Genomic DNA, 12,667 nt, shown 5'->3' with positions numbered 1-12,667 from the left:
TCTTTTATTTTGTTGATCATTATATGCTTAATGTCTGTTTTGTCTGAAGTTGGAAATGTAACTCTTACTTTTTTTCTGTTTGCCATATGCTTGGTAGATTTTTCTCATCCCTTTACTTTGAGCCTATGGGTATTATTGTGTCTCAGTTGGGTATCTTGAAGACTGCATGGAGTTAGGTCTTGCTTCTGTAGCCAACTTGCTCTTCTGTGCCTTTTAATTGTGGTATTTAACCTGAAGATTCTCAATATATTCTGACCAGTAGGGTTACTGCTTAAAGGTCTGCGATTAGCCTAATAGGATTCCTTTTGTAGGTGACCTGCCCCTTCTCTCTAGCTGCCTTTAGTATGTTTTTTTTTTTTTTTCTTGCTGAACTTGGAGAATCTGATGACTAGTGTCTTGGGGATAGTTGTCTTCCATAGTATCTTGCAGAGTTCTCTATATTTCCTAAATTTGACTATTGGCCTCTCTAGCAAGATTGGGAAAATTTTTGTGGATGATATCGTCAAATATGTTTTCCAAGTTGCTTATTTTCTCTCTCTGTCTTTTAAGGATGCTATTGAGTTGTAAATTTGAAGTATTTAAATAATCCCATATTTCTCAGGGGTTCTGTTCATTTTTTTTATTATTTATTTTTGTCTGATTGTGTTAGTTTGGAGAACCAGTCTACAGGTGCTGAGATTCTTTCCTCAGCTTGGTCTATCCTGCTGTTAATACTTGCAATTGCATTATGAAATTCTTGTAGTGTGTTTTTCAGCTCTAGCAGATTGATTTGTTTCTTTCTTAAAATGGCCATTTTATCCTTCAGTTTTTGTATCATCCTATTGTAATTCTTAGGTTCCTTGGATTGGGTTTCAATTTTATCATGAGTCTCAATTATCTTAATTCCTATGCACATTCTGAATTGTATGACTGTCATTTCAGTCGTTTTAACCTGGAGAAGAGCCATTCCTGGGGAAACAGTGCAGTTGTCTGGAGAAGAGAAGACACTCTGGCTTTGAGTTGCTAGAGTTCTTGTGCTGTTTTTTTGTTTGTTTTTTTGTTTTTTTTTTTGTTTTCTCATTTGTGTGGGCTGATGTACCATTAACTGTGGTATAATTTGATTGAAGTCAGTTGATTTCATTTACACATGTTTTCAGACAGCCAAGGCTTTGTGCACAGTCTTCATTTATAGCTGAATTCTTGTATTTGGTTTCATAAGGTAGAGGGGCACGTTAACAGTTTCTTTCGGTGTTGAAGTTTAGACTGTGATTCAGTAGAAGGTGCATAAGCCTAATGGCTTGTAGGTAGGCTCTTTCTCAGTAATGTGGTTTTGCTCTATTTCCTTGCATTTGCATCTGTGCTCTGTCTCAGTGCTCTGAGAGTGTAGGCTCCTCTCCCATTCAAGTGCTTTCTGTAGATATCAGGTTGGCACTCACGGGATGCACACTGCAGCCCTGGGAAAAGCTCAGGCTTTGTGTTTGTCCCCAGCTTGAGGGCAGCAGTGTAAGGAACCTTGGCAGTGGCAATGGCAGAAGGCCTTTCACTTGTCTCTTGGGGCTCCACCTCAGAGAAACACAGAGCTGCTACCAATCAAAGCAGTCAGCCCAGAGTGGGGCAGCAGTGTTACTGGCCCCAGCCAGGGGTTTCTGCCTGGTGATAAGTAGAGATCCTTAAGATGGCTGTGGCATGCTGGATTTTTGAATGAGGCATCCAGGGTCTTTGTTTCTTCCTTAGTCCAATGACAGCAAGGGCAGTACCACTTCAGTGGCAGTAGCAGAGGAGTTCTCAGTTTTCTCGGGAGTGCCATCTCACAGAAACACAGAGCCACTGCCAATGGGAATGTCCATCCAGGGCATGAGGCAGCTGTGTTGTGGGCCTGTGTCAGTGTCCTGCTTGGTTAAGAGCAGGGGGCCAGAGGGTCACTTGGAAGAAAGACTGGGTTTCTCTCCCTATGGCAACCGTGGCATGCTTGAGGCACAAGTAAAGTCCTCAGGCTCTTGGTTTATTCCCCACTCCAAGGTCAGCAAAGGCAGAACCACTGCAGTGAAACTGGCAGAGGGTATATCAGTTGCCTCTGGGAGCTGCACCCTAGGGAAAAAAGAGCCACTACCATTGGGAATCCTCAGTCAAGAGTGGGGCATGTTCTATATCATCCTGAGCTGGAGGTCTTGACTAGTTAAGAGTATGGTGTGGCGGGGGTGGGGGGGAGAAGTTGGGGGGAGGGCAGAGTGGGGTCAAAGGAAAGGGAAACTGGGTTTCTTTTCATATGGTGGCAACAGCGTACTGAAGGTGCCATTGATGAGACCAGGTCCTTTGTTTCTTCACCAGTCTGAGGGCAGTAAGGGTGGTTACCAGTGCTGCTGCAGTGGCAGAGTGGCTGTGAATTGTCTGATTTCCTCCACAGAGAAACACAGAGACTCCACTGACTGAAGTGTTCAGGTTGGGAAGGGTCATTGGCCCAGCTCAAGTGTGCCTACCCAATGAGGAGTAACAGGGGTAGAGAGTGGTGTGGAGATCAGCCTGCCTGTTTTCTCATAAGGCGGCTGCATTGTGCTGGGAGCCCAGGTTTGTTCTTAATCACTTTGCTCTGTCTGAAGCCTGGGGGCTGCAAGGGTGGGAGCTGCAAAACAGCAAAAATTGTAGACCTGCCTGCTATCTCTGGGAGCTCTGTCCCATGGAAGTACAGAGCTGCCACCAACTAGAGAGCTCAGAGAGGGCTAGGGTGGCCATGCTAGGATCCCAGGACAGTGGGCCTTGTCTAGTGAGGTGCAGTGGAGACAAGGCCTGCAGTCCATCACTCCTTAGCCCCATGGATTCAGGCCTGTGGGTGTATGAGGGAGTCTGGCCTCCCCATTTGCCTGAGCTGCAGCTGCTGGTGCCAGGGTACCCAGGAGTCCTAGGCTCATGGGACTTGCATGTACCTGAGTAGCAGATCTACCCAGACTCCACCTGAGTAGCAGATCTACCCAGACTCCACCTGAGTAGCAGATCTACCCAGACTCCACGTAGCTCTCCGTGTCTGCCTGGAGGCTTCCATGGGAAGGGGTCATGAGGGATCTCCTGAGCCTAGGGTTGCAAAGGTCTTATGCAGAAATGTGGATCTCTAAGGGCTTTCACTCACTCACCATTTCTGCATAGTAAGAAACCTCCCCTGGCTCTGCACCTGGCTCTGCACCAATCCTGCGTGAGCAGCTGTCCTGGCTCACTCTTCTTTGTACTTTGTGGATCGAATGGATTCCTTGATGAATCCCAACATGTCCACCTGAATGAAACAGCTGAAGAGCTAGTGTTTTCCCGCCACTTTCTCCTCTCCATGAGAGATGCATACACTAACTGCTTTTAGTTAGCTTGTGTTAGCACTCTCCCAAGAAAGACTTTCGAGCAACCCAATTAAAAATTGTCTTCTTGGCCGGGCGCGGTGGCTCATGCCTGTAATTCCAGCGCTTTGGGAGGCCTACACGTGCGGATCACGAGGTCAGGAGACTGAGACCACCCTGGCTAACACGGTGAAATCCCGTCTGTACTAAAAATACAAAAAAATTAGCCGGGTGTGGTGGCGGGCGCCTGTAGTCCCAGCTATTCGGGAGGCTGAGGCAGGAGAATGGCGTGAACCTGGGAGGCGAAGCTTGCAGTGAGCCAAGATCACCCCACTGCACTCCAGCCTGGGTGACAGAGCGAGACTCCGTCTCAAAAAAAAAAAAAAAAAAAAAAATCTTCTTCTGTGTTTTCAATCACATCATTCTTGATTTAAATTCTATTATTTTTCCACTCCAAGAGAAATATATTTACTATTATATCCTCGTTTATAACAACTGATTTTTTTCCTCTGAATTTGCTTGCTCATCTGCCACAGCCTGACCTCCCAAGCTACCCTGCTGTCTCAGTGCTGTTCCATATCTTATTGCATTTTCTTGGATATATTACTTCTGGAATACTGTGCACAGCCCTTAAATATTTTTACTTTTGTGAGAGTAATGCTATGTTTTAATATACAGTCTAATCTTAACAGATATAATTTTACTGGATTTGAGGCCCAAATATTATCTTTAAGATTTCAGTAAATTTTAATGTATATTTTTCATGTATATTCTCATGTCTTAATTGGGGATAATACTTGTTATCTCATAGTTTTAGTGTGTGTTTGTGTGTCAAATAACATAGTATACATAAAACTGCCTGGAAAATCTTAAACAAATGTTTTAGATGTAGTTTAAAAAATAATAAATTCAAGATAGTAATAGATCAATTTTATTGGACCATCAAAATATTAAAGATTTATGAATAAAACAAACATATTACAGATAAGTAAGATACTATTAACAATGATATAGTCAAATCAATTGAGAAACTTTTTTATAATGACATCTGAAAAACTTTAGAGAATGTTTTATCTGTAAACATTTCAGTCCTTTTCACAGATATTTTCTTAGCATTTTATTAGAAATTTTTAAAGCACAAAAAGTCAAAGAATTGCACTGTGAACATCCATATCCTCAGCACTTCAATTTTTCCAGTAATTTTGCTATGTTTTATCATGTATCTACATATCTATTAATAATTTTATTCAGCCAGTAATGTATCTTATATTTTTATGGATTTTAAAATTTTAGATATTAGTATACTTTACTCCTACTAAACACTTCAGAATTATTATTAACTGGAGATATATTGTTGCTAATAAGAGTTAAATATTGTTTTAAAGAAGAGTTCAATATTTTTCTAAAGATTTTTTGAGTTAAATTTTACACTGTATATTAAATGTATTATTCAATGAGTTTTTACGAATGTTTTCACCTGTGCAACCCACAGCCCTACTAAACTAGAAAATTGCCATCATCTTGCAAAGTTCCCTCATGCCTCTTCTGATTCAATCCTTACCTCCACTCCCAAAGACAAACATTTCAATTTGTTGCAATATGTTAACTTTGCCTGTTACGAACTTTTAAAAATAAATTTATTTGACTATTATAATTTCTTTTTGTATGTTTATAAAATGTTGATTGAATCTGTTCTTATCTACAAAAAAGCTTGGTGAGATTTATGAAAGGAATTACATTAAATCTATATACAATTTTAGAAAGATGTGACATCTTAAGAATAATGAATCTTCCAATCCATGTAGTTGCTATTTTTCTTTGTTTATTTAATCATGAACAATGGTTTATAGTTTTTAGTGCAAAGATCTTGCAATTATTATTTGTAACATTTATTATTAAGTATTTTGTTTTCATGCCAATGAAAATTAAATGGAATTTTCATTTTCAAAATTTGCTTGAAAAATACAATTTATTTGTATGCTAACTTTATATCTTATAGATTTCATAACTGTGTTTACTAGTTCTAGTAGTTGTTTCACAGAGTATTATTTTCTACATTCAGGATAATGCCATTTTTCTTTTATCAACTGTATGTATTTTACTTTCTCATGTTAATATATTGGACAATATCTCTGGTAAAATAGAATAGAAATAGTGAGAGTGTATTTGCTCTTTGCCTCGTCTTAGAGGGAAAATAGTTAATATTTTGCCAATAAGATGTAAGCTCTAATTTTTTACCTACCTTTTATTGTATCAAGCAAGTTTTCTTTTATTCCTAGTTCACTGATAGTTTTTATTGTAAATGTTGAAATTATTGCAATGATTTTCTGCATCTTGAAATGATCATATCGTTGTCTCCTTTATTCTGTTAATATAGTGAAGTATAACAATTGCTTTTGAAATATTTAGCTAAATTTGCACTCCTGGAGTGAACTAACTCTGTAAAGATGTATTTTTCCTCGTATATATTAATTAACTAAATTAGATAATTTTTATGGGTATTAAAGTTCACTCTGTGAAGTAAATTACTCTAAATTTTCTATTTGTGATAAGTTTGTCAATTTTTCATACAGGTTTGTGCAAGCTTGTATTTAATATAAGCTTTAATACTGATTTTAATACAAGCTTCCAAAGTTATAAATTTTCCTTAAATCCCATCAATTTTATGAAAGATTTTATGTAGAAATGGCATAATTTCTTTTTTAAGTATTAGGTAAAAATTACTATTGAAGCTATGTGAACTGGATTTTTCTTTATGATAAATTTTACTTTTATAGATTTTTTATTGAATATTAGGTTATTCAGAATTTATAATTCTTCTTGATTTAGCTTTTGCATTTTCTGTCTTTCAAGGATTTTTGGCAATTTATTCAGATTTTGGAATTTATTGGCATACATTATTTAAGGTTGATCACAATACTCCCTCATTTTACCTTAATGTAAGATCTATAAAGATGCCTTTTAACTTTCTAGTATTAGTACCTGCTATCCTGTCTTTTGATTTTTTAGCACTAGCTTGTGGCTGAGCATTTTTGTTGATTTTCTTTTAATAATCCAAATTTGGCTTTGTTAGTTCTTTTTACCATTTGTTACATAATTCCTTCACTTCTCTTTCTTTATAATTTCCTATCTTCTACTTACTTCAAACATCTTTTTAACATCTTTTTCTAGCTGAGTAATGTGAAAATATAGGCTACTTACTCTATTATTAACTTATTATAACATAAATTTTAAAGCTATAAATATCCCTTTAAGTTCTGTTATAGCCATATCCCATGAAATTTGATACATTGTATTTCCATTATTGCACAACTCAAAATATTTTCTAATATTTTGTTACTTTATATTTAACTACTGGTAATTTAAAAGTATGTTGTTGAATATTTGGTGCTTTCTGGATATCTTTATTTATTTTTACTCAATTTTATATTGGTGAAAGAAAATAAAATATGCTATAATTTTCCATCTTTTAAATTTTTGTACTTTTTAAGGAATCAGCATACAGTATCTTGGTGAATGTATGATGTCTGCTTGAAGTGACTATAAATTCCTCAACCATCGTTTGCAATGTTCTGTAACCATTAATAAGGTTTATGGATTGATAGTGTTCTTTAATTCTTCCATGTCTTTACTGATTTTCTGTGTGTAGGTAGTTGTCATATAAATTGAAAACAGAAGTTAAAAATCTCTAACTATTTATATTAATTTTTTGGTTTCTCCTTACAGTGTCAATTTGGCTTCATATATGTTAAGTTCATTAGTTTTTTTATATATGTTTTAGTTAAATATGTTGTTATAGCAAAATGCCATACACTGGGTGGCTTAAATAACAATCACTTAAATTCTCACAGTTTTGGATGATGGGAAGTCCAAAATCAAACTGCTGGCTTATGAGGCTAGTAAGGGCCCTCCTCCTGACTTACAAATGGCTACTCTCTTGTATTCTCCTGTGATAGAGATAGAGAGGGTTCTAGTCTTTTCCTTGCTTGTAAGGACACTAATCCTATCATGGGAACTCTACCCTCATGACCTTGTCTAAGCCTCCCCTACTTCCAAATACAATCACATCGAAAATTAAGGCTTCAACATTTTAATTTTGAGGGCACACAAATATTCAGTTATTTAAAATATGCTTAATGTAATCATTATCTTTTGTTGATAAATTGATTATTTTACAATTATGAAATAATTATAAAATTTCTCTCTCTCTTAATTTTTTTCTTTTTTGGAGACATAGTCTCAGTCTGTTGCCCAGGTTCAATTGTAGTGGCATAATCATGGCTCACTGCAGCCTCAGTCTTCAAGGGCTCACGTGATCCTCCCACCTCATCCTCCCAAGTAGCTGGGACTACAGGTATATAGTCCAGCCCAGCTAATTTTTGTATTTTTTGTACAAACAGGATTTTACTGTTTCCCAAGCTAGTCTTGAACTCCTGGGCTCAAGCCAACCACCCACCTAGGCCTCCCAAATTGCTGGGATTACAGGTCTGCGCTGCCATACCTGGCCAAGTATCTCTGTCCCTAATAATGCTCTTTGTCTTTAAGTTTCCTTTGAGGTTGACAGGAGCATTGCAGTTTTCTTATGCTGTTTTAATGACATGACATTTTGTTATTTCAATTCCAACTTACCTAAATCTTTAAAGTACATCACCTGTTGTTGTGTCTTGTTTTTTCATCAATCCTGATGATCTTTCACTTTTAATATACATGTTTAATATAGACAATTAGATAATTACATCTAATATAACTACAGCTATGGCTGGGTTTAGGTGTGCCATTTTACTGTTTATTATTTGTTTGTTCCATCCTGTTTGTTCTCCTATTTCTAGTCTCCTAAATTCTTTTTTATTATTTAATATTTTTGCTAGACTCAGATTCTCACTTATATAGTAGCTTTTTAAACAGTAAGACATAATTGATATGTAATAAACTGCATGCATTAAAACTATACAATTTGATAAGTTTTGATATCTGAATAGACTCCTATAATCAATCATTGCCATTACTATAATAAACATGTGAATTAACTCCTCAGATTTTCTCATACTCCTTTGTAATTTTATCTGTATGTGCAAGCAACCACTGATTTCTTTTATTTTGATGACCACAGATAAGGATTTTTCAGGAGCAGCATCTACTAAGTTTTGACTGGATGATATCTTGTGCATTATATAGTATTCTGCCACACCTCTGGCCTCCAACTATCAGATGCAAGTATTATTCCTTTTATATCACGACCAAAAATATCCCTAGATATAGATAAATGGAGCATAAGGGACAAAATTGTCCCTGGATGGCAATTACTACTATAAATTAGTTTCCAGTTTCTACATTTTTATGTAAATATAATTTTATAATGTGTACCTTTTTTTGGCTGGCTTCCTTCATTCACTAATTTATTAGCATAATTTTTATAAAAATACCTAAGTTTATTTATTACCAAGTAATAGATATGTAGGGTATTTCCCAATTTTTGTTTTTACAAATAAGCCTGTTACAAACATCTATATACACTTTTTCTAAACAAACTTAAGCTTCAAACACTTTGGGGTAAAGACAGGAGAATGGAATAGCTGGGTCATATAGTTAGTGTAAGTTTAACTTTATAAGAAATGGTCAAACTGCTTTCCATTGTGGTTTTACCATTGAACATTTTAATCAGCAGTGTATGAATTTCAGTGCTTTCATTTTTTCCAGTATGTTTTATGGTGAATCTTAAATGTTAGATAATCTACTAGATGTATAATGACATCTCATTGTTGTTCAATCTGCATTCTGTTAATTACATTGAGCATTTTTAAAGTGTTTATTTGTTGTGTATTTTATTTGGTGAATTTCCTGTTCAAATATTTGCCCATTTTTTATTGGGTTGATTTTGATTTTGTTTTTACTGAGCTTTGAGGTTTCTTTATATATTCTGTACACTGTTTCTTCATCAAATATGTGATTCGTAGTGATATTTTTCTAGTCTCTGATTCGTCTTTTTATTTACTTAACCGAGTCTTTTGCAGAATATTAGTTCTCAATTTTTTATGTCTGTAGTTTAGAAATCATTGCCTAACAAAAGTTAGAAAATCTGTTTTTATGTTTTATTTTACAAATTGTATTGTTTTAGATTGTGTGCTTAAATTTGTGACCCATATTTGTGTGTGTGTGTCTGTGTGTGTCTGTGTTTGTGTGTGCATGCCCATGCGCATGTATTTCTGTACCATCTATTCTATTTCATTGATTTATTTGTTTATTGTCATACTCAATGACAGTAAAGCATTGGCCTTACTGTCCAGCTTTCTATAAAAAAATTATTACATATTACTTATATGTAATAAGTCTTTAAATAAGTTTGGATACATCTTACAACTTTGTTCTTTTATATTAAATTTGTTTTGTCTATTCTAAGTATTTGCTTTTTTATAAAAACTTCAGGATAAACTTTTCAAATTTCAGAAAATGCCTGGCACCATTTCAGTTGGGATTGTGTTGAACTTATAGATCAATTTGCAGACAATTGACATCCTAAAAATACTGAGTCTTCCAATCAATTAACATGGTGTATCTCTCCATTTACTTAGATATTTTTAAACTTCCCTCAAATAGTTGTGTTGATTTCAGAGTACATGTTTTACAGATATTTTGTCAGATTTGTATTTTGTATTTTGATCCAATTCGATATGGTATTTTGAATTTACTTTCCCCTTAGATTTTGTAGCTTATATAAATATAACTTATGTTTGTTTCTTGATGTTGTATCTTACAAATTTGTTAATCTCATTAATTAGATCTAATAGAATTTTTGTTTATTCCCTGGATTGTCTACATTGATGATCATGTCATCCATGACAAAAACAATTCTTTCCAATCTGGATTTTGTGTGTGTGTGTGTGTGTGTGTGTGCATGATTTTCACGTATAGAAACCCAAGTACAAGGTTAGAGAGAAGTGGTCAGAATGGAAATCTTTGCTTCAATCCTGATATTAAGAGGAAAGTATTGGAAAATATTAATTCTATCACCTTTAAGATAGCTTAATAAATGGTGATAGCTATAGGTTTTACCTAGAATACATTTATCATTTAGAAAACATTTCCCTTTGTTTCTTGTTTGCTGACAGTTTTTATTGGCAATAAATGTTGCATTTTTTAAATGCTTTTAAAAAATCTATTGATATAATTATATGCATATTCTCTTTTGGTCTTCTATTATGATAAATTTTCTTGTGAATTTAAAAGATAAACAATATTATATATATGTATATATATGTATCATGCATTTTACATGCAAATAAATGTTTTTTCAGAAAAAAGGAAGATTTTACCAAATACGAGATGGATTGTGATTCTTTATTTAAAAAACATGAATGTATTATTGCATAGACTTTAATGTACTAAGTGTTTTGGAAATTTATTGATGTGTAACAATCTACATTTAGGCACATAAAAATATTTCCTTATTGTTATCATCTATCATAGTTAGAAGAGTAACGGGTCTCAACTAATCAGTCATTGCTCAGTTTTTCATTCATACAGGGGCTGGGGCCAGAGTCATCTAGAAAATTTCTCACACACAGCTGGTGCCTAGGTTAGAAAGACTCGGTTGAGATTAGCTTAGGCTGCAGGGCATTTTCTTCCACAAGGCCTCCTCAGCCTGGCAGCCTCAGTGTAGCTGAACTTCTTACATGGTGGCTGGAGGCTCCCAAAGCTTATATCCCAAGAGAAACTAGCAGAAACTGTATACATATTCTAACCTAGGCTTAGAAATCATGCAGCACCACTTTGACTATATTCTGATCATTGAAGAAGTCACAAAGGCCTGCCTAGTTTAAAAACAGGAGGGCATTGATTCTAATTCTTCATGAGAGGCTTAACAAAGTATTTGTAGATGTGTTTTAAACCTACAGAACAAATGATAGGCTATGCTTTTATTTAAAATATAAATTTATAAAACTATTTATTTAAAGTAAAAATATAACTTATTTCAATCCTGGCCTTATGAATTTGCCCTGAAGGTTTGCACTTCTACGTCTTCAGTATATTTGATTATCTCACTTAGAGGATTCAACAACTTTTCTGTACCTGAGATAGAAAAATTGTATCAAGAAAGCTCATTTGAATTACTGTGTGTAGAACCATAATCTACAGAATTTGTAAGCAATCAAATGCATACAGAAGTAGTTAAAAAGCCTAATCCTTTTCTGCCTTTCATTCCTGCACTACGCATTCACCGGGCAATAAAATGCACCATAATTTTGCACAAATTGAGAGACCTTTGGAAAAATATATTGTGATGTTACAGTATTCCGCGGTGTACTATTTCAGGTTTTTTTCACATTTCACATGATGGAAAATAATAATTTTAAAGTCATTATCTCTTTCCAGAGTAATAGTTTGGAGGAACAGGTGCATGTCATCTCAGTCTCAGTCTGGAGCTCATTTCAATAAACTCAGATTGGCTGATTTTTTTTAAAGACATCACTATTAGTTGTCTCATTTGTTACAGCCATTCTTTGCTGTTCTCACATCTGTCAAAGTCTATACAAATAGCCCCGTAGAGGAAGCAGATGTTACAAAGTTATAATTTAGTTGTTTGTTTTGCCTCATAGACAAAATGTGGACAGTAAACATCCTGGTCTGTTAAGCATCATTATCAAATGCAAATTGTTGATGAATTTTTTTATTAGTTTGTCACTGCTTTTGTAATGCTTATCTCACTAATCAGTACTGGAGAAAACAGCATTCTTAGAAGCAAAACCCTTAAATAAGCCGGGTAGGTAGACAGGTAGGTACATAGCTAAGAAAGTATATAGGCAGACATAAAGGCAGATATAAAGATATACTTAGGTATTGATTTGTATAAAAGCTGAGTGTGATATTGTGATTACACTTGTAATTATATAACATATGTGAAATTTACCTAATATGTAGACATATTTGATTTATCCACAAAATGTTGTACTACACATAAGCTTTTCTCTCAAAATATAAATACCAAATATAGAGTAGTAAAGAAAGAAGACATACATACACTTTTCTGGAATGTTAAATCATATTTTTGTGATTGATATTATTTCGATTTTTATTTTGTTTATATATCTTAGGCAAACTTACTGACATTATTTATGAATAAGTAATGGACAGTTTAATTTAGATACTTTAGCACTTTCATTTATCTGCTTATGTATTCATTTAAAAACACAAAGTATAAGTGAACTGAATGTAATTTTGTGTTTGCTATATCAATAGACATATTTTCTGCTTAATCCTCAGTGGCTATTTTATCTAACTTTTTTTACTTATTTATCTTACTCAATGTCCCTCTTTTCAAACTAGAATGTAAGCCCCTTGAATGCACAACTATTTATCTCTTCCTTACAATCCTA

Source organism: Pongo abelii, chromosome 3 (genome assembly GCF_028885655.2).
Source record: "Pongo abelii isolate AG06213 chromosome 3, NHGRI_mPonAbe1-v2.0_pri, whole genome shotgun sequence".
Taxonomy (NCBI): domain Eukaryota; kingdom Metazoa; phylum Chordata; class Mammalia; order Primates; family Hominidae; genus Pongo; species Pongo abelii.
Note: the sequence above shows the minus strand (reverse complement) of the source record.